We start from the raw sequence: 21,782 nt of genomic DNA on the forward strand, positions 1-21,782 counted from the left end.
TACCTCAGTGGACTAACAAAGGCAAGCAAGTAAACTGGGGGTTACTGGTGAAGAAGAAAGATGGTAATAAGAGGAGTGGGATAAGAGAGGGTAATTAGGAGATCAAAGTGCAATACGCACATGCATGAAGACAGAAGAAATACAAAACAAGAATAAAAAGTAAATTAAAAAAACAGACAGGTTTTTGTTGTTGTTGGTTCTGGCTACAGTTAATACTCAGGCCTGGAAATTATATTACTCCTAATGTGTTGAAACATTTGCTATTTTTTTTTTTGTATAGGATGTCTTGAGTTTCTAATTCTAATTTTATTTATTTAGTTGCATATATAACTTACTTATATGCATAGTACTATATCTATAGTACCGTAAATCTTTGGAAAGAAGCAAGGGCACAACAATTTTTATGTCCCAATATGAGTTATTGAACAGACACTGTACCATGGAGCCACATTTCTACCCTTCAGTGCTTTGAGACATATTGTCATTATGTATGTAGCTCGGGTTAGCCTCAAACTTGTGATCCTCCTGTCTCAGTGCTGGGATTTACAAACATGTACCTAACCCAACCTGGTTTTGTAGTTCTGTTACCTTTGTGTGGCTTTCACTTGAGAAAAAGGGTTTTTGTGCAGGTAGACTTTTTAATTTTTACTTTTTTTTTGAGGCAAGCCCAACAGACTAGCCCCCTTCTTTTTATGAGACAGAGAGAGAGAATTGGCATACCAGGGCATCGAGCCACGAAATGGAACTCCAAACTCATGCACCCCTTTGTGCATATGTGCAACCATGCATGCTTGCATCACTATGCATCTGGTTTATGTGGGACCTGGAGAGTTGAACATGAGTCCATAGGCTTTGCAGGCAAGCACCCTAACTGCTAAGCCATTTCTCCAGTCCCAGCTAGACATTTTATTCATTTGTCTAAGTTCAAGGGTGAATTTTATTTTACTTTTAAGTTTTATTTATTTTTATGAGAGAGAGAGAGAGAGAGAGAGAGAGAGAGAGAGAGAGAGAGAGATTGGAGGTGTGCAGATATATAGAGAGAATGGGCATGCCAGGACCTTTAGCCACTGCAGATGGACTATAGATGCAGGTATTACCTTGTGCATCTGACTTACATGGGTCCTGTGGATTCAAACCTGGGTCCTTTGGCTTTTCAGGCAAGCGCCTTAACTGCTAAGCCACCTCTCCAGCCCTCAAGCCTGCATTTTTAAGATTGTCATAGGCTGAATACAGAGGTGGGCCATGGTAAGAGTAGTACCATTTGAGGTGAATCTCACTGATTCTGCCTAGTTTAATCCAATTGTGAGATTTGAGTTACTTTCCTATATAAGTCTACAAATATGTGGTGTTTCAGGGAAACCAGATGCCTGGCTTCTAAATATTGAAATACAGTTTCTTAGGTCTTGCCAATTCGGTAATTTTAATTCAGTAACTTAGAGCCTTCCAGTGTTCATAGAGCTCTACTCGTTTCTGTGAACATTTACCAGTGGTGCTTAAATGGCCAAACCTACTCTACAGATGGTAACATTTTAATAAATAAATTAGCTTTTAAGGCTGGTGTGTCAATTGGTAACTATTTTAGAAACAAATGAAGGAAACAATTTGCAAAAATCAGTTTGCTTGTTGGCTTGGACTTAATATTATGACTAGATATTTTCCAGGTTTTTTTTTCTTTTTAGTGAGATGCCTGTAGAAATTAATAGGAAAAAAATTTCTCCTCCATTATAATTCTGGCAACATTTTTGTATTGCTTCTGGGAGAAAAGGATTTTTTTTTTTTTTTTTTTTTTAGAGAAAGCAAGAGAGGGGGAGAGAACTGGCATGCCAGGGCCTCAGCCACTATTATTAAACTCCAGACATTTGTGCCACCTAGTGGGCATGTGCAATCTTGTGCTTGCCTCACCTTTTTGCATCTGGCTTACGTGGGATCTGGAGAGTAGAGCATGGGTCCTTCGGCTTCCCAGGCAAGTGCCTTAACTACTAAGCCATCTCCCCAGCCCTGAAAGGACAGTTTCAGGTGGATTCCAATTTCTTATAGTGGGCACAACACGGCTTCAGGAGCATCTCTGTCTGGAGTGGCAAGAGTGTGAGGTTGTAGCTGGTTCACAATGCATGGAACAGAAGCCAGAGAGGACAGCGCAGAACCATAAGTGGATGTAATCTTCAAGGGCTTACTGTAAGGATCACCCCAGTGCCTGCTTTCTGTAGCTAGATGCCATGTCTCAAGGGTTCCACAGGCTCCCCTGCCAACACCACCAGCTGGGAGACCAAGTATTCAAACGCATGAGCCTACAGGGGCCGTTTCCAGACTCAAACCATAGCAGTCGTAAGGTAAAACATGCAAACAGAGCTCTCACTTTTAGTCTGCACTTGAATGAAAGCATTCTGTACTTTCTGGAGAGTCTAAAGTGAAAAGCTGCAGATGAGTTAAATTACCACAATCATAAGATTGAATTTTTATTTTGTCATTCTTATCCCGCCACAATAATTTGTCAGGCATGCTTACATATTTTCTTTTGGTTTAGTTCTCCTCCATTTAAAAAGTGTTTGGGGCTAGAGAGATGTATTAGCAGTTAAGGAGCTTGCCTGCAAAGCTAAAGGACCTTGGTTCGGTTCCCCAGGACCCATGTCAGCCAGATGCTCAAGGTGGAGTGTGTGTCGAGTTCATTTGCAGTGGCTGTATGCCCTGGCACGCCCATTCTCTCTCTCTCTCTCTCTGCTCCTCTTTCTCTCTCAAATAAATTTTAAAATTAAAAAGTTTCTGGTGTATATGTGTGCATGGTGTATGTGTGTTCATGTGTGTATGGACGCACGTGTGTGCATGTGAAGGCCAGAAGTTGACATTGGATGTTTCCCCTGTCACTCCCTACCTTCTTTCTTGAGGAAGGGCCTGCCACTGAACCTGGAGTTGACGGTTAGGTTAGTCGAGGTGACAGCAAGTGCCCGCACTATTACAGGGCTGGGGCTCTGGTGCATGCATGCTCAGCCCCTTGCTTTTATGTGGGTGCTGGGGACCCACACTTAGGTTGTCATGCTAGTGCGGTAAGCACTTTGCCATCTGAATCCTTTCCCCAACTCCAAGTTCTCCTGCGTCTTAATCCCTTTACAATAGTCACATGTTTTTTTTTCTCAACAGGAATTCTGCAGTTTTCCTTTTGACTGAAGGCGTAGTTCATGAAGTTTCTTGCCTTCTGAATGGTTCCTTATGGGAAAGCTGTCCTTTGGTCTGTTATTTACCGAATAAACTAGACTAGAAAGTGAACAGTTTGGCAAGATCCCATTTCTCAGCAACTCAGATGGCTTTTGTTTTTCCTTTGTAGACTTGTCATAATTATAAGCCAGTATTGTTTCTCAGTCTCCAAAGGAAAGATACCTATGATAGGGAAGGAACTTGTTTATTCTAGATTTTTGTTTCAGTGTATTTTTAACATTGAGAATATGACTCAGAAAGTTTTAGCAAAGTGAAGACAGATGAGTAAAATCAGATTGAGTCTGTGGAGTGAATTAATTTGACTCATGTTTATTAAACTCATAACGGAAGGGCCATAGTATCCTGGATGCACATAAGTGGCAAGATGTTTGCCTTTAGGGAGCTTCTGTGTCCTGCGGGAGGCAAGGCACACACTTAGACAACGAGAAAGTTAAAATGAGTCACGAGTTCTGCTGTGGGAGTGAAGATGGTACCATTTTGCTCATTGAACTTTCTTCATCGAAAGAAGGCTTTAAATCAACATTTTATTTATTTTTTTTAATATTTTTTTATTTTTTAAATTTTTATTAGCATTTTCCATGATTATAAAAAAAAAATCCCATGTTAATTCCCCCCCCTCCCATAAATCGACATTTTAAACACCAGTGGTAGGACTGTCCACTTGGGAAGAACTTGGAGCTAGGAGACATTCTCAGGTGAGAGTGCCTTTAATAAAATTAAATTGAATTGAATGTACTTCCTGACCTGCGGGGGTCACAAAAATACTAATTGCCCAAATATGTTTATTTTAGAGAACAGTGGTTTTTATTAAAGTGGCTTGTAAATAGAAAACTGTAGGCTATAAGTAAATAACTTTTTTGTTTACCCTTGTGCTCAAGAAACATTGCTTTCTCAACCAGGGTAGCCAGAGGAAACACATGATAAGCAGAGGCTGTGGTGAATTTGGAGGGTTTGGCACCAGGGAGCACGCAGAAATCATGGGAGGGCAGGGAAAGGTTCCCTGTCACCATCAGGGATAAATACTGTAACTAGTTATCAGGATACCTTTGAAAAGAAAAAGTTGTTAAAAAGGCTTGCACGATTGTATATTCCTTTGGATCAACACAAAATCAGAGTTTAATTTCTTATGTGCCCTAATTTTTAATTAGAGGTACCTTCATAGATTGTAAAATGTTTCCAGGGCATTTAATCTAATACAGCGACTTTCCTGAACACAGTTCTGAGCGTTTTGGATCTTGCAGTCCTTTCAGTCTTACGGTGAACATCCTTGTTTCTCATTCTCAAGTAGAGGACAAGGAAGCGTGTGCCGGGGCCTTGACACCACAGCTGTTTTGCCTCCAGGTGACCTAACTGAAGTCATGTTGTGGAGAAAGCCATCAGGTTGAGGGAATTTCTCTTTGTGGACCGCTTTCTAAAATCAGTACTTTTTGTTGAGATAAACTATAGGTAACAAAATTGTTGATCTTATTTTTATTTTTTAAAGACATTTAAAAATTATTTATTTACTTATTAGTGACAGAGAGTGGGGGAGGGGGGAGAATGGGTGCACCAGGGCCTCTAGCCACTGCAAAGGAACGCCAGATACATGCGCCACCATGTGCATCTGGCTTATGTGGGACCTGGAGAATCGAACGTGGGTCCTTAGGCTTCTCAGGCAAATGCCTTAACTGCTGAACCATCTCTCCAGTCCCCAAATCGATTTTAATGTCAAGTGTATAACTCCGTGGCATTAAGTACATCCACAACTCTGCAGCCAGCCCCACCATCTATCTCCAGAACTTTCTCACCATCTGAAACCAACACTGTGTTCGTTAAGCAACTGCTCCTTCCTCCTCTCATCAGCCAGTGGCCACCACCATTCTCTGCATGCATTGACTACTTGAAGGGCCTCATGTAAGTGCACTTGTGCAATTTGTTATTTTTGTGACTGGTTTATTTCACTTAGCCTCCCTCCCTCAAGGTTCACCCACATGTGGTAGCAGAGGTCAAAATTTCTTTTCATGTCTGTATACTATTCCATTGTATGCAGATGTCACATTTTGCTTATCCACCTATCTATTGCTAGATTTAACCCACTGTTTTTGTTTTTATGACTTGACTTTTCCAAAAGAATGAAGTCAAAAATATGTTCGACATGAGACCACTATTGTTTTGTGAGGTATATATGTGTGGGGGGATCTGTGTCATGATATATTACTGTTTTCACATATTTATTCATATTTTTTGAGATAGGGTCTTGCTGTATAGGCCTGGCTGGACTGAAATTCAGTATGTAGCCTGGGCTGGCCTTGAACTTGAACCCTCTCGAGTCTGCCTCCTCTGAAAAGGCCAAAATACAAGCATGTACCACCAGACCTGGCTTGAGGGATGATGTAAATGCTGCCTTACTATCAGTGGCGGACATGTGCTGTGTGACCATGGATGGGTAGCTCCTTTGGTGAAAAAACCGTCTCACAGTGCTTTCTCTTTGTTAAGTTTGCATGCTCCTCCACTGAGAAGCATCCCAATAGGCGAGGCCCGGTGTCTCGTGAAGGTACGCATAAACACCAACACAGGGAAACATGACCCCTGATTTATAAAGCAAGAAGCTCTACTTCGGTTAGGCCTGGTAATTGATTCCAGTTGATAACTTGGTTTTATGAGCCAATTATCCCAAGGGTATCTAAAGCCTGTGCATTAATGGCCACCGTGAAGGACTGTATGAATCAGGAATGCCATATTCCCTCCCTGCTGCTCAAAGCTAGAGTATAGCACAGCGTATTATGATCTCTGGATAAAACATCTGGACTTAGCTTCTTGTTCTTGGCTTGTTGTGACCAGTTATGCACAAATTGGAGAGAGATTCCTTAACTTTATACAGAAATGACATGACCAGAAGTGACTCATGTTGAGTGTAGTGATACACTGGGAAAGTATGTGATGTAATGCTATTAAAAATCATATAATTTTATTTCCTTTATTTCATGTGAAGTTAGGATACAGTTTCCTAGCTCCTTTTGTGAGTTTACTACATGGTTAGTTAGAGGTCCTTATGCTAAATTTCTGTCACTTGCCCCATGAATAATAACTACCTACTAATATGACTGACTACAGAGAGTGGGTCACTGATCAGCCCCAGCCGCTGGGTCAGGGCGGGATCCGTAGAGCTGAGAAGAGGGCTCGGCTGTGTACCTGGGTGTGGTGTTTCTCCGTGCTCCTGGCCCTAGCCACGTTGCTGCCAGCCTGTGGAACATCTCACTTAGAAACGGGGAGATAACAAAAGCTGCAGAAAACTGCCTAGCTTTAGAGATACTGGGTACACTATACCAAGTATAGCATTTTATTGTCTTATGGTACAGAATTCAGAGTGACAGTTCATTCTTACAGATTTAGCTGGGAACAATTAGGTTAGGATGTCTGATGAAAAATTACCTTGTTAGCCATTTCTATTGAAGGAGGGTTGCATATTCAGTTGTGTGTAAGTTTCTAAGCCCTGTTCTCAGTGATGATGATATAAAAACAATGTGCAAGCAGAGTCGAGGTGAATTCTGCTACTGTGCCTCCCAGGTCTGGCCACGCTTTCATAGGCGAGCTCTACAGTGGCTCCTGGGCCAGAGGAGGGCTCAGCTATGAGAGGAAGACCGGACACACTCGGGGCGTTGGTGGCTTTTGAAAGTCATGTGTCTACAGTGATACACTTGCAAGGAATCTGGTGAATCAGATGTAGCCAAGTGGCATTGTTTGCAAACAGTTTTCAGGGTCTCCCACTGAGCCTCTCCCCACAGTGCATCACATGGCTGGCTGGCCGCATTCCTGGGAGTGCCTGGAATCTGTTGTGTGTGGCTGTGGTAAGTGTTGAAGCGTCCTTGCCCTTCATTAAAATCCAGTTTCCGGGCATGGTCATGTGACTTGTGTGTAGTTGTAGCACTTGTCACATTCTGGCAGGAGATTGCTGGGGTTCAAACCCAGCCTGGGCTACAAAAGTTCCAGGTTAACCTGGGCTAGAGTGAGTTCCCACTTCAAAAACAAAACAAAATGAACTTTTGTATTGACTGTGCCATTTTAATTTCATATTCTTGGCCTTGATACTGATTTGCTAGTTCAAGCATAACATTCCACAATGCCAAGGAGACCTTGTACAGTCAGTCACAGAGGAGGAGGACCCTTCAGCCTGGCCGCTGCACAGACACACAGAATTGGGATTAGAATTTAAGCTTCTGCTTCCTTGGTTGTGATTGTTTACCATAGAAACCAGCACTTCCTAAGTGGACTATAATGCCATGAACTTGGGCTGTGGAGTGCAGTTTTGATTTTCTCGCGTGTTCTAGGTATTGTGGTGACATTCTAAGATGTATTGAGATGCTGTCTTCTGCATTTTTAAGTAGCTGGCAAAGTGACTCAGCAAGGGTCCGACAGGGAAGCCATGTGAAAGTGGTCCAGGGATGGTCCCATCCAGGGCTGGAGTGCGGGTCCCGCTGGCCATGTCTCCTGTGTGTTGCACAGCAGTGAGGGAGTTGCTTCACTGGGGTGAAGTTTGCTCTCAGTGCATTTCGGTCAGCGCGGCGGCGGCGGCTGCTTTCAGGTCGAGGACCGAGCTTCTCGCACAGTCGCGCGGCGCACGGCGCACGGCGTGTGCCCCCGGCCTGCAGGGTTGGCGGCTTCGACTAGACTTGGGGAGGCTTGTCCTGCGTCATTGCTCTATTGTCACCTGTTGTAACAGCATCGCAGACCTTCTGCCTTCTGCTCCTGAACTGCGACGGGGTTTGATTTCCAGAAAGATGGCTTCCTTGTTCGGTGGTCAGTTGTAGTTTTGAGTGTTTCGCCAGTGCCGTACAAACGACCGTCACCGGTGGGAGGTGTGTTCTCACTGCAGTCTTTACTTTCTGCTTTGGCTGAGGAGTCTGCAGATGTCTGAAGAATTCAGTCTCTAACCTTTGGCCAGTGACATTTTACTGGTGTGGGGAGATTTCCTCAGCAAGCATTTTTCATGCTAAGGTTGACCTCTCAAAACTGTGATGGTTAATCATTAAAGCAAAAAATAAGAAAATATGTATTTGAAGTAATCATAAATGCCAGATCTTCTATGGACTCTTGAACAGAATAGTCCTGGAGAAGATGTCTTCATAGAAGACTACGTGAAAGTTCCGTGTCTGAGAGTGAGTAGCTGGATGTTGGTTTGCCAGGAAGAAAGTGTTCCTAGGTGTCTCTTCTCTTTAAGAGGCCTTCACATGCCTGATCATATTCACCAACTTGGGGTGAGTTGATCATAACTTAATTTTATGTTCAGTAACTTGTCTCTAATCTGTTTCTGTTTGGGTGTGTGGTGTGTGTGTGTATGTGTATGTGGGTACATGTGTTTGAGTGTGTGGTGGCCAGAAGTTTGGTTGATGTGATTGTCTTCTGTGATTGCTCTCCCTTCCCTCCCTCCCTTCTCTCCTTCTTTCTCTTCCTCCTCTACCTCCCTACCTTCCTACTTTCATTTACTGAGACAAAGTCTTGGTATATAGCCCAGTCTGACCTTAAACTCCCCATCCTTCTGTCCCAGACTCCCTTGCAAGTGCTGGGGTTATAGGTGTGCATGACCATGCTGGCCAGTGTCTGTAATTTTATCCATGCTGTACATGTCTAGGATCCTGATGATTAAATTGTGCATTTTCTGTTTTTCTAGTAAGTTGGAACTACCCAGCAAATATTTTTTGTATGAGTGTGTGTTTGTGTCTGTATAGAATACTTTGTTACTATCTGGGTGTTTGTGTAACCCCCCCCCACACTAAGTTTATTTATGAACATCTTAGCCCTAGTGTGATGGTGTCAGGAGGTGGGTGCGCTGGGAACGTGACTGAGGCAGGGTCCCTGTTGTCCCTCTTCCCCGGGGTGGGGCTGGGGGCAGCGCAAACACTGGCCTCTGCAAGCCAGGCAGCACCTCTCACTACACGTTGGACTTGCTGGTACCTTGACCTTGCGCTTCCTCCCATGCCGGAGACGGCAAGCATGCCATTTCAGGATCACGAGGAATCGAGCGCTGAAGAGCTGCTTGACATAGTTCCAGCCCAGCTGTCTCTTCCTTGAAGTCCAGTGTGGCCCCTCTATAGAAAAATCCTTGGCTCTCTATGCTACAGAAATATGTGGGTTTTCTATATAATGTTTGTCTTTCTCTGTCTTTCACTTGGTGTCCCAATCTCTAAGTTTACTTTTCTAGTAAAAATTGGTGTCGGTAAAGTGTTGGTCAATGTATCTGAAAGAGGCTCTGGCATAGAATTGGAAAAACAAGAAAATGGGTCTGAGATAATTGTTTTCCTTAAAGGCCTTAAAGAAAGTCAGGCATGGAGTACAGTAAACTTAGGAGAAAACAGTGAACCTCCTGAAACAATGTGAACATTGTTATATGACTAATTTTTCTAAATGGTGGCAATTGCAATTGACTCTTTACCAGGAACCCTTACAGAAAAACAACCGAAGTCAGAAATAGTTCAATTGGGGGACCAAAGTCTAAGTATTGGAGGGACGTAAAAAGGAAAATTCAAAATAAATAATTAAAGGATAAATGGATCTGCTGGATCAGTGATTAATGATGGGAAGCCCCATTTGTGGTTGTTTTGCCTCTCACCTTTAATAGAGTAATTGAAAGTAGAAGTCCAGGAAATCACAAGTGCTTGACCACACATACATGGGGAAAATGTGAAAGCAGTTAATCATTACAGGGGCCTGATGACTTTACTTGAGGTGAATAATTATGGGGTTGTTTGATGATAAGGAATAACAAAAAGTTTCTATGAATTCTGTAAAATTGTACCTTTCTTGAAGTTTGTTCTTGCATGACGTGATCAGAAAATAAAAGACTGAGACTAAGAGCTGTGGCAGCAGAGAAGCAGAGAAGCAGAGAAATATAGAAACATGGAAGCATAGAAGAAACAGGGAAAAACAGAAAACAGAAAAAAGACCAAAAAAAATAGAAAAAGAAAAAAACAAGAAAAAAATAGAAAAATAGAAAATAATAAAAAATATAGAAACAGAAAAGGAGGCAGAGAGAAAAAGAGAAAAACTCAGCTGCCTTCAGCATTAGCCTGTCAGCTTGCACCAGAACTTGACTTCGAGTCGTTATTTTGCCGCTCCCTTTCACACCTCTCTTCGGGGACCCTCCTTCAAGCCAGGGCTGGACCCCGGCACTCCCATTTGAGACTCAAATGAATGTTGCTTTAGCTCCTTGGCTATGGTAATTTGTCACAGTAGCCCAAGGTAAGAGATGCTGTATATTAGCAAAATAGAACTTGATGTGAAATTGTTCTGTCCACTTTCTTCTCCTTTGGCCTGGTAGTTGTGGATTAAGAGAAAAAAAAATGGGCTGGAGAGATGGCTTAGCAGTTAAGCGCTTGGCTGTGAAGCCTAAGGACCCCAGTTCGAGGCTCGCTTCCCCAGGACCCACGTTAGCTAGATGCACAAGGGGGCGCACACGTCTGGAGTTCGTTTGCAGTGGCTGGAGGCCCTGGCATGCCCATTCATTCTCTCTCTTTATCTCTGCCTGTTTCTCTCTCTGTCAGTGTCAAATAAAAATGATTTAAATGTTAAAAAAGAAAAAAAATTAAAGGCGTGTATAACATATCACTGTGGTTTGTACTCAGCTTAATTTGCTTAGTACTGGGATTAAGAATGTGTTGAGAGCCCACCATGACCATGGTATTTTAGCCGCTCTTAACACTTAACTTGGAGTAGTCATTTCCACAGCCGCCTTTGCTCTTTTTGTTACATACTCTTTTGCCACCTGCCTGCCTCACTTGCTGTGCACAAATATTTGGTGAAAATGTAATATTGGTGTAGGCAAGAGGTTCTACAGTACTGGTTTTGTGGTACATTTGGAATGTCCTCCTTATTTTTCCTTCTTACTTTCCTCACTCAGGGCTTTTCTTGGAAAAGGGAAACTGATTGCAAAGTGGCCTCTCCAATATTGAGGTAGCTGGGCCTTCTACACTGAGTCCAGGAAAGGGGCCACCAAACTGGGCCCTCTGCAGCCTTTGAAATCGTAGAACTGATCATGGGGGTCCAGCTTCCGACAGTGAGCACCGTCTTGGAGGTAGCCTTCACTCACCGCGTCTGCGTCTGGGCTCTGGGAAGGGCCGTAGAGCTGCGCATGCCCGTGATCTCCCACTTTCATTCCCTCCCTGCACCCTCCAGAAAGCATTTTTCTCACTGGTCCCCTCACTCTCCAGAGTGACTTTCCAATCTTTTCTACACTTTTTAAGCCCCCAGTTTTATTCTTTGTCCCCAGCAGATGGTCTTTCCACCAGGAAGAAGACGGACTAGTGAAGAGCATTTGTCTGGTCCTGGACCTACGCTTTGTGTTGTTTTGGTCATAGCACAAGAGGAATCCGTCCTCAGTCTAAAAATCACCTTCCCTGTTCTCTGCTCCCATCTGTTTCAGCCTCTCTGTGCTGGTGCCTCCTTCTGGAAGCATCTATGAATGCGTAGGTCTCTCCCACCTTCAGGAAAAGAACTGATAAGAAACAGTCACTGCATGATAAGTGTGGGCTTTAGGCTCCTGCTTTCTCTGTCCTTCCCCTGATTAAACTGAGTGTCTTTTTTAGCTGTTTGGTTTGTACTAGTTATCTGTTGCTGTATAACAAATGACCCCAAGCTAATTAGTGACTTACACAACACTCAGTGACTACCTCAGTATCTATGGTGAGGACTCTGAAAGAAAAGAAAAAGTGTGAATCTTGACACTGTTTTATTGTCCTGTATCTTTTAAAAGATTTTTTCAAATGAGCACTGTTGTCCAACCCCCTCCCCACAAAAGGTGAAGAGTAGCATTGTTTTGCGCTTTAGAAATCTGTTTCACAACTGGCTTTAATGGAAAACGCGTGAGTTCTCCACCTGCTTCTACATCCAGGATGAGGTAAGCTGGGTGCAAGCAGTCTCTCACTGCTCTGTGACCGGGAAGGGTGAGAGTGGTGAAATAGCCTTTTGGACAGTTGTGGATAGTCCTCAAGATTCCACTGGAACTAAACAAGCAATGGCATCTGAAAGGTAGTGACAGGAGGATTCTGAAAGTAGGACAGTGATCTTTTCCTTCTCTCCCATGGGAGTTTGGTGGTCTGTCCTTTGTTTTGAACAGGGCAGTGGAGGACTGGTTAGATCAGTTATAAAATGCCTTGTAATTGCATATTGTGTTTTGAGTAGGACAGTGGAGGACTAGTTAGGTCAGTTATAACATACCTGTAATTGCATATTGTGTTTTGACTAGGACAGTGGAGGACTGGTTTGGTCAGTTATAACATACCTGTAATTGCATATTGTGTTTTGACTAGGACAGTGGAGGACTGGTTTGGTCAGTTATAACATACCTGTAATTGCATATTGTGTTTTGAATAGGACAGTGCAGGACTGGTTAGGTCAGTTATAACATACCTGTAATTGCATATTGTGTTTTGACTAGGACAGTGGAGGACTAGTTTGGTCAGTTATAACATACCTGTAATTGCATATTGTGTTTTGAATAGGACAGTGCAGGACTGGTTAGGTCAGTTATAACATACCTGTAATTGCATATTGTGTTTTGACTAGGACAGTGGAGGACTAGTTTGGTCAGTTATAACATACCTGTAATTGCATATTGTGTTTTGAGTAGGACAGTGGAGGACTGGTTTGGTCAGTTATAACATACCTGTAATTGCATATTGTGTTTAAAATAGGACAGTGGAGGACTAGTTAGGTCAGCTATGAGATGCCTTTAATTGTATATTGTGTTTTGAATAGAGCAGTGGAGGACTAGTTAGGTCAGTTATAACATACCTGTAATTGTATATTGTGTTTTGAATAGGACAGTGGAGGACTGGTAGGTCAGTTATAACATACCTGTAATTGCATATTGTGCATGTTAAAGAAGTGCTTTGTCACAGCTGGCATGCTTATAAATGCAGTAAGTTCTTTATTGAATGAGTAATTCTTCTTAAAAGTGAAAATAGATATCAATGTTTAATAACTGAAAGGCAATTTCTCAAAACATCTGTATGTATCTGTGGGTGATGTTTTATTTTCTTTATGCTTCTCTGTATTTTCCAACTTGATTTGGTCATATCGCTTCTAAAATCAAGGGGAAAGTTAAGATTTTTCTTTTTTCAAATAGAAGTACATGTACCTACTAAACTGATACATGCCTTATGAGGGAAACCCCACAGCATCTCCACCTAGAAGATTAGTGCCCTTTTCTCACCTCATTTTTTGTTTAACAAATTAAGGTAACCTTCTGTGGCTGTCACGAGCTTCCAATTTTGTCCTGTTTATTTTGATAGCAAGTCATTGATTTAGTAGTAAGACATTCAAACTTAAGTGATATAAGTTGAACTTGAACTTACAGAATGGAGGCAGGGCTTGCCTTTCCACATTTCCGTCCTAGTTCAGGCAAGCACTATTTTCTGACCCCAGGAAGTGACTGGTGATTTGCTGCTTGGTAGAGGTGGCTGCTCACGTACAGGGGCATTGCATTCCCTGCTTACTTCTAGATTCAGAAAGGACACTTGTGGCTCACACAGCGTTGTCCTGGCATTGCACTTCCCGGCTCTTGTCCTCTTCAGACAAGAATCCAGATCTGAGGACGGGACAGTTTGTTTCTTATCACATTTCCATTTCTTTCTTTTGTGTGTGTGCACATGCATGCATGTGTGGGTAGAGGGTAGAGAAAAACTTCAAGCGTTACTTCTCAGGTGCCATCCAAGCCAACAAACCCCAGAAATCTTCCTGTCTCTGCCTCCCCAGCACTGGGATTACAAATGTTTACCACCAAACCCAGCTTTTCTTTTTTTTTTAAATGTGCTCCCTGGAGATCAGGCTCAGCCCTCGTGCTTGCAAGGCAAGACTTCACTAACCGCCTTCTCTCCCCAGCCCATCATTTCTTTGTCTTAGGTTTCTCATGATGTCATGAAGAAACTCCTGAGATCAAAGCCTCCACAGCATCTGAAAGGAGCAGCTTTGCGTCTGCCACTGGTCCTCTTAGTGCCGACAGCCTTGTCATGTGGGAGTTGCTGTGCTTGGATCGGCTGTAGCTTTGTGACAGGAGTGATTCCCAAGTGTACGGAAGTGTGGCTTACTCTGTGATGAAAAACTATGAAGTTGTGCATTCTGATATTGTTCACAGTAAATGACCTATTTGGACTTTTGCTTAAAACATTTGTAAATATATTTGATAGCATCCCTAATAGTTAAAATTATCATTACATTTGTAAATATTCTTTTTCAAAATTCTTTCTTTTTTTCTTTATGTGAGACAGGAGAGAGAGAGAGAGACAGACAGACACAATATGGGTGCACCAGGGCCTCTAGCTACTGCAAACAAATTCCCGACACTTGTGCCACCTTGTGCATCTGACTTACGTGGGTCCTGGGGAATTGGACTTGGTCTTTTGGCTTTGAGGCAAGCACCTTAACCACTAAGCCATTTCTCCAGCCCACATTTGTAAATATTCTAATTCAGTTTCTACTCAAGTTTATTATGAAGCAAACATTCTGGAGAGTAGAAAATACATTACAAATATACCTAGTGGATTCTTTCTTTTGAAACGTTGAAACCACTGCTCACACTGAGTTCTTTCTTGGTTCCGTTGATGTCTGTACTAGACTGGGTTGGAAGGACTTTTAGACTCTGAGTATGGTCATTATCAGAGCCTCCTACCAGATCTCCAGCTGTGGACTTCGGGGAGGCGGAGCCTTGCTGGGAGTGGTGTCACGGGGGGGGGGGGTGCACTTTGAGGTTTGTTTCGCTAGCCCACCTGGGGTTGGGAGCTAGCTCACCCAGACTCTTTCCTTCCTGCTGCTGTGACAAGATGTGATGCCCCAGCTGCCTGCTGGGTCTCCCCATGATGAAACTTTTCTTCACAACTGCAGCCAGAATCAGCCCTTTTCTGCCATCCTCCTACCAGGTGCTTCTGGTTGGATGTTTTACCACAAACGCCGCCTGCAGGGACTTGACTCTTGCTTGCCTGAGGCGTGAGAACCATGTGGAAATCCCTCCCAGTCTGGTTCCTGGTCACTTTTCCTGCCTGTCACAGGTCAGTCTAGACAAGTAGACGAGCTCTAAGTTCAGTGGGAGACCCTGTCTCACAAAACACATACAAACACATACCCGCCTGCCCCCCCCCCCCCCCACAGGAGAGTTTGTATGTGGGTCTTCTGTGTTTGGACATGTATGGACACTGGGGGCGCTGGGTAATTGTGGGCTATGCTATGAAGGTGAAGGCATAGAGGTACGTAAAATGTTGGAGTTCCGGATGTGAGGGGACACCTGGACCACAGAGGACAGGCTGGAAGACTGAGAGGGAGTTACCTGACTCTGGTAAATGGGATCAGGGAAGAATCTGGTGTGTTTTCCCGTGTGGCTAAGGACAGGGAGCAAGGTAGGGCCAAGAGGCGCGAGGGGCAGGCTGGCAGATGGAGCAGGCGCAGTACTCCTTCCTGCCAGGGCTTCAGAGAACCTACCGGGGAGGTCTCTTGACAATCCCATGGACAAAGTCAATTCTATTTTTATTATTTATTTATTTATGGTGTTTTGAGGTAGGGTCTCATTCTAGCCTGGGCTGACCTGGAATTAACTGTAGTCTCAGGCTGGCCTCGAACTCACGGCGATCCTCCTACCTCTGCCTCCCGAGTGCTAGGACCACAGCTGTGTGCCACCACGGCCGCCTGTGAATGTGCAGGTGCGTCTTTTTGTCATTTGTCTGCCATAGAATTATTAGTACATGTCTGAGAACTGGCCACACTGAGGTGGCCTTCTGTGTTCATCGCACACTGAACAGAAAGGCACAGCCTGCCACTGAGATGGAGCCGTGCAGCTCCCCTGTGCGGGCGGGGCCAGTGTAGGCCTCAGTCTGCTGTGGAGGTGCACCCAACTGTGCAACACCCATGGCGGGGCTCTCAGCGGGTCAGGGCGGGGACAAAGGAGGATTTGTGACCTGAGCCAATATCTGGCAGGCTGAATGCTGACGGGTATATTTCCACAGAGTCCTAGCTGAGCCAGGAACCACCCAGAAACTCAGAAATCAGCACTTCTAGATACTCTGTGCATTTGGGAAGCATCACAATGGGTGGTTTATTAGTTGTAAATTTTTGATATCAAATCAGTGGCCATTAAAGTAGTAGTTCTAATAATAGGAGAACTCCTTTGGAGGTACATTTATATTAAGCACTATTAGTCAGTCTTTTAATGTGTGTGTGTTCAATTAAGAAAGGCATGCATTTCTCTGTGACCACAGTTTGCCTTCTGGGTGTACCTGGTCACCAAGTCCTGAGAGCCCCCGACGTGTGATGCGGGCAGATTGCAGGCACCAGCTTTAACTGTGGGTTCCTGTGGGTCATCCCAGCTTTTGTGCAAGACAGGTTTACTGGGGAAGGAAAGTGTATGGCTTGGAAAGGTTGGTCACATATACTGCTTGCATGGCTGTGGGTAGTGGTGTAAGACATGCCTGCATGTGTGTGTACAGTAGGTTGCTTTCTGAATGCACAGGTCCTGAGAGATGGCAGGGCTGGCTTGGGCCTGGCATTTCTGGTGCCTGAGATCGTTGATGACACTAAAATATGCTTAGTTAATTGTGAGGAAAATGGTTCACTAATGGATATAATGAGGAAACACATAATGCCCAATTTTTAAGTTGGTGAGTTGAATTCTTTTTTCTTTGCAGTGAGCTTTTTTTATTTTTTCCCCTGAGATAGGGTCTTACTCTAGCCCAGGCTAACCTGGAACTCACTCTGTCATTTCAGGCTGGCCTTGAACTCACAGCAGTCCTCCTACCTCAGTCTCCGGAGTGCTAGGATTAAAGGCATGAGCCACCATGCCCGGCTCTTTTCAATTTTTGACCCAGTCTCATGTATCTCAGGCTGGGTTCGAACTCATTTTATGGTCAAGGATTACTTTGTACTTGTGATTCTCTTGTCTGTACCTCCCGAGTGCTGGGATTACAGATGTGTACAGTTGGTTTATGTGGTGCTGGAATTGAACCCACAGCTTTGTGCATGCTAGGCAACCCTCTACCAAATGAGCTACATTCCCAGGAACAATTGAGTCAAAGTCTCACTGGAGGCCAGGCTAATCTGGAACTCACTCAGTAGCCCAGGTTGGCCTCAAACTCACAATCCTCCTACCTCAGTCCCCCAAGTGTTGAGCTACCATGTCTGTGACATGATAGTGGTTTTAAGTTTAAAGTTTAGAACTCACATGCTCCACCACAGAAGGGCACTTCTATTCATGCTTTAAAAATGTCTTGATCTTAGGCTAGAGAGATGGCTTAGCAGTTGAGGTATTTGCCTGAAAAACCTAAGGACCCAGGTTCGATTCCCTAGTACCCACATAAGCCAGATGCACAAGGTGGCGTATGCAGCTGGAGTTTGTCTGCAGGGGCTAGAGGCCCTGGTGCGTCTGTTCTATCTGCCTCCTCCCCTTGCTCTCCAATAAATAAATAAATGAATAAATTAATTAAAAATGTCTAAATGTCTTGATCCAAAACAACAAAGAAAAAAATTGCTGGGCGTGGTGCCACATGCCTTTAATCCCAGTACTTGGGAAGCATAGGCAGGAGGGTTGCTGGGAGTTTGAGGCTACCCTGCAAGTTCAGAGTGAATTCCAGGTCAGTGTGGGCTCGAGAGAGACCCTACCTCGAAAAAAAGTGTGTGGGGGGGTCTTGATCCAGCATGTTTAAGTCCAGGTGAGGGTGTAGCAGCTTCTCACTCACTCGTTCAGTCAGCGCGGCAAATGCTCTCCAGCTGTTTCCGTTTAAAGCCGGTCAAGTGCTTCGCTCTTTTTCTTTTTAAATTTATTTTTTTATATTTAATTATTAGCTATGGACATATTTAGTAAGTAAAACACATGTTGATAACATCCTTTCCCTCCTCCCTGCCCCCTTTTTAAAGAGGCCTTCCTCATTGGGGATGCAGGTCAACCCCTTGGGGATTGTGGGTCATGCATTATAAGGCAACAGTCAGTTATGGGGGAAAGGCAATGTCTCTGTGCAAAATGTCCCAACTTGTGGCTCTAATTTCCGCCCCCTCATCTGCAAGGTTCCCTGAGCCGTGCTGGGAGCATCTTAAGTCTGTTTCAGTGATGGGCGCGTAGGAGCATCTAGGTATCTGGTTTGGTTCTGTTCACCCACTTTCTTGGTAAAGGACTGGAGGCCATGACATGGGCCAACTGAGGAGACAGGGAAAAGAAAATGGAGCCCTGTTTTGAAGAGTCCTGTCAAAACTTATTAGCTCCTCTGCTGGTCCTTCTTTCCAGAACCCAAGTTCATGGAGTCCTACACTCTCAGTTATGAATTGTTTATTGCCCTAGGGTGAATTCCTGGCATATTTGAGGCCTTGCCCCTTTAATATCTGCCAGATTCCCCAAGTAGCAAGTGGCCTAGTCCATCACCAGCAGAACTTGCCTTCATTTCCTCCCTGCCTTCTTTCCATCTGGATAAAGGTCTTGTTGGGTAAATAGGTTTCACCTTGTTCCTTGTCCCTCCTGCCTGGTCTGAGTCCCAGCCTTTATGGCTCCCTGCCATCATTGTCTTGACTTTGAAGCCTGACAACTTTGCTGGTCCAACTGAAGTTAGATAACCCACCTCCCTTCCTTTAGTAAATATACTAATAGTGGGTGTTCTGTTCCTTATACCTGATGAGGTAGGTCCTGTTTCCCAAGGAAAGAATTCACGTGGAAGTGTATCTGAAGGTAGGGCAGTATGAAGGCAGAAGAAACAAAGATAACGAAGAAAACAACTCCTGATTTGGAGCAGGCAGTGCTGGCTCGCCTGGATAGTCCGTGAGACAAGCCAGTGCTTACGTGGTGAGGCAGACATTCCCTGCAGCAAGCCCAGAGGAAAAGGCAAGGCCGCCAGCCGCAGGGGCAGCGGGAGCCCCACAGGGTTTACCAGTGAGTCGGCCTGGACTGGAACGCTGGCGCTCTTCGCTGCCTGAAGGTTCTGTCTGCTCGAACCTATTGGGTAAAACTTCAGTGTGCATACCCAGCCCAAAGCTGGTGTTTATTAATTATTTTAACTACAAGATCAGATAGCTGGTCTGGGGCAGAGTTATGCCTTTCTCAGACCCTAACACTGTGTGTGTGTGTGTGTGTGTTGCTAGGAATCAAACTTGGGTCATTGTGCGCTGGGCAAGTGCTCTACAACTGAGCTATACCCTCAGCTGCTTATTAGGCTCTTGCCTCAATTCCTAGCTACTGTTTCTATTGATTGCCTCATTTCTTGTTGTCAGTAAGAAAGTCATATGAATTTTTAGTTTATTTCTTACCATGTTTTATCCACAGGAATCCAGCAGGGATCTGTGGCCTGTGATTGTTTGCTTTCTAGTATCTGACAGCGGAAAGCTGCTTTGCCTTGGTTAACTATGCCTATGTGAAATTTTGCTCATCTAAAAGGTTGTACCAGGGCCAGAGTGAAGCTCAGGTGGAGTGCTTGCCTGGCATGCACAAGGCCTCGTGTTCCATGTCCACTACCACACGAGAAGTATGTAAATAGAATTAGTGTTTTAGTGTTAATAAGCACATATTAATGCTGGGCATGGTGGCTCACAGCTGCAATCCCAGAACTTTGGAAGGTGAGTCAGGAAGATTGGCTTAGAGTGTGATCTTCTCTCAAGGAAAAAAAAGAAAGAAAAGAATTTATCACCTTAGTTACTCTGTCTGCTATTTTATTTGTAAAGAAACTTAGATACAGTGGCTGAAATAATCTTTTGTTTTTATCCTTTCCTGCATTCACACACAGATCAAAGGATCAACAGTTGCTCTGACCGTCAGCATAGTTGAAAGGCTGGGCAGGAGGTGATGGAGCGGGCTCAGGAACCCTGGCTCTGGTGAGCCTGCGGTTTGCAGTTGATGGTTTGGAAGGGGTGATGGAAGTGTTCATGTGCCTTTGCTGGTCCTAAGTACTGGCAAACTGTCCTCATGGAGTTTACTTATTTTTGTTTGTTTTTTGAGACAAGTGTAGCCCAGGCTGACCTCAAACTCCGGATCCTCTTGCCTTCACCTTCCATATATTGGAACTCCTGGCACTTGCTACTAAGCGCAGCTCTGTCTTGCTTACGCTCACGGATTAGGGCTCCTTCACGCTGCAGGTTACGTCTGAAGTCAGTTGAGTGGGTCACAATGAGTGTTGCCAGAAGAGGAAAAATAGACATTATGGGAATATACACCATGTACAAGAGGACATGTGTCATCGCTTTTGTCACTTTCATTTGTCTTAATTTTGTAGTGGATGACGTATGTGTACTGAGCCATTGTGTGTACGGTGGTTTCCAGAAAGAAGTACTTGAAAGCCATGAAGCTAGGCTGTCATAGCATGTTTGTCAGCACCAGCTGGTCTAATTGTGCCCAGGGGAAAATGCTCATTTATATGTCTTTTGTAGCTCTATTTCCATCACAACCTGAGTGGATTCAGTGTTACCTTTTGTAAGATGTAGGGCTTTAATGGCCGCAATGGCATTGTTTTCTAGGGTCACCCTTACTTCTCTGGTTCCCACTAAGATCTTCCAAGGCCTTGTGTCTAAGAGCCACATCCATCCAAGGGCATTGTCACACACCTACGTGTATGCACAGTGGATATAGATACAAAGACTAATTAATTTTAGATTAAAAATGTTTTTATTCTCTTACCAGTTTTCTATGTACTATATATAATAATTCCAAGCCCTTTACAACAGAAGTCCTTCTCTTTCCCTCTCCCTCTGTGTGTGTGTGTGTGTGTGTGTGTGTGTGTGTGTGCGCGCGCGCGCGTGTGGTATGTGTGTGTGTTAGACACAGAGAGGACAGAGTTGAATGTGGGACACCAGGGTCCCAGTCTACTAAGATGGCCCCTAGAGTATGGGAGCTTTGGGTGATAGTAATAAAGCAACAAAGAGGTAGAAATTACTTCTGTGGAGACTGACTAAAAAAAAGAGGAGGAGGGGGGAGAAAGACAGGCAGGCATGCAGACAGACAGACACATCTGAGACACTTCCATTGGTGATAATATATATTCTTACCCAGCAGAGAAGTTGTTATAATAGTGATAGGGATTTGTTTTTCCCCAGAACTAATACATTTATAAATAAATAATAAGACTAGAACTTTGATTCTGAAGATTCATAGATAGAATTAGAAAACTAAAGCATCCTTTAAAAAAAATAGGGTCTTGCTTTGTAGCTCAGGCTGGCCTTGAACTTGTTACCCGCCTTACTCAGCCTCCCACGTGCTGGGATAATAGGTGGACAGCAGCACATCCAGCAGCTGCCAGTCAGCTGTAACCCCCCCCCCACCCCCCAGAACAGAACCCCAGCCTTATGCATGCTAGACAAGTAGGTCTACCACTGGACTACACCCCCTTCTTAACTAGCGTAATCTCTTCTTAGTCAACATGTACCATTGTGCTTGTATATTTTCTATTGTCAGCTGAATTGTACAACTGTGTTCTTAAGTACTTAGAGTCTTATTCAGTTTGACATTTATTTTATTGCATAATCCAAAGAGGGAAAGAGGGGGACATTTATTTCTTGGTTTTATTCTTTGAATTGTCCTGAAAAACAAAATCCTTCTCATTTTTTCATGGCCCTTTGGCTACATTTTACTTTTAAGCACTTTAAGAAGG

General features: G+C 44.0%; 1 protein-coding gene across 4 annotated transcripts in view; it reads left to right on the forward strand.

Annotated features, from left to right (window-relative positions):
* Positions 1-21,782, forward strand: part of Fam107b (family with sequence similarity 107 member B) — a 268,615-nt gene that overhangs the window by 216,053 nt on the left and 30,780 nt on the right. The window contains exon 1 of one of the 4 annotated variants that reach the window (XM_045135146.1): positions 8,300-8,444. The exons of the other annotated variants lie outside the window; for them this stretch is intronic. The gene's annotated coding sequence lies outside the window, so the exon portion shown is untranslated. Of the gene's footprint in view, positions 1-8,299; positions 8,445-21,782 lie in introns of those variants that run through there. 4 annotated transcript variants of the gene reach the window in all.

This window comes from Jaculus jaculus, chromosome 15, assembly GCF_020740685.1.
Source record: "Jaculus jaculus isolate mJacJac1 chromosome 15, mJacJac1.mat.Y.cur, whole genome shotgun sequence".
Classification (NCBI taxonomy): Eukaryota; Metazoa; Chordata; class Mammalia; order Rodentia; family Dipodidae; genus Jaculus; species Jaculus jaculus.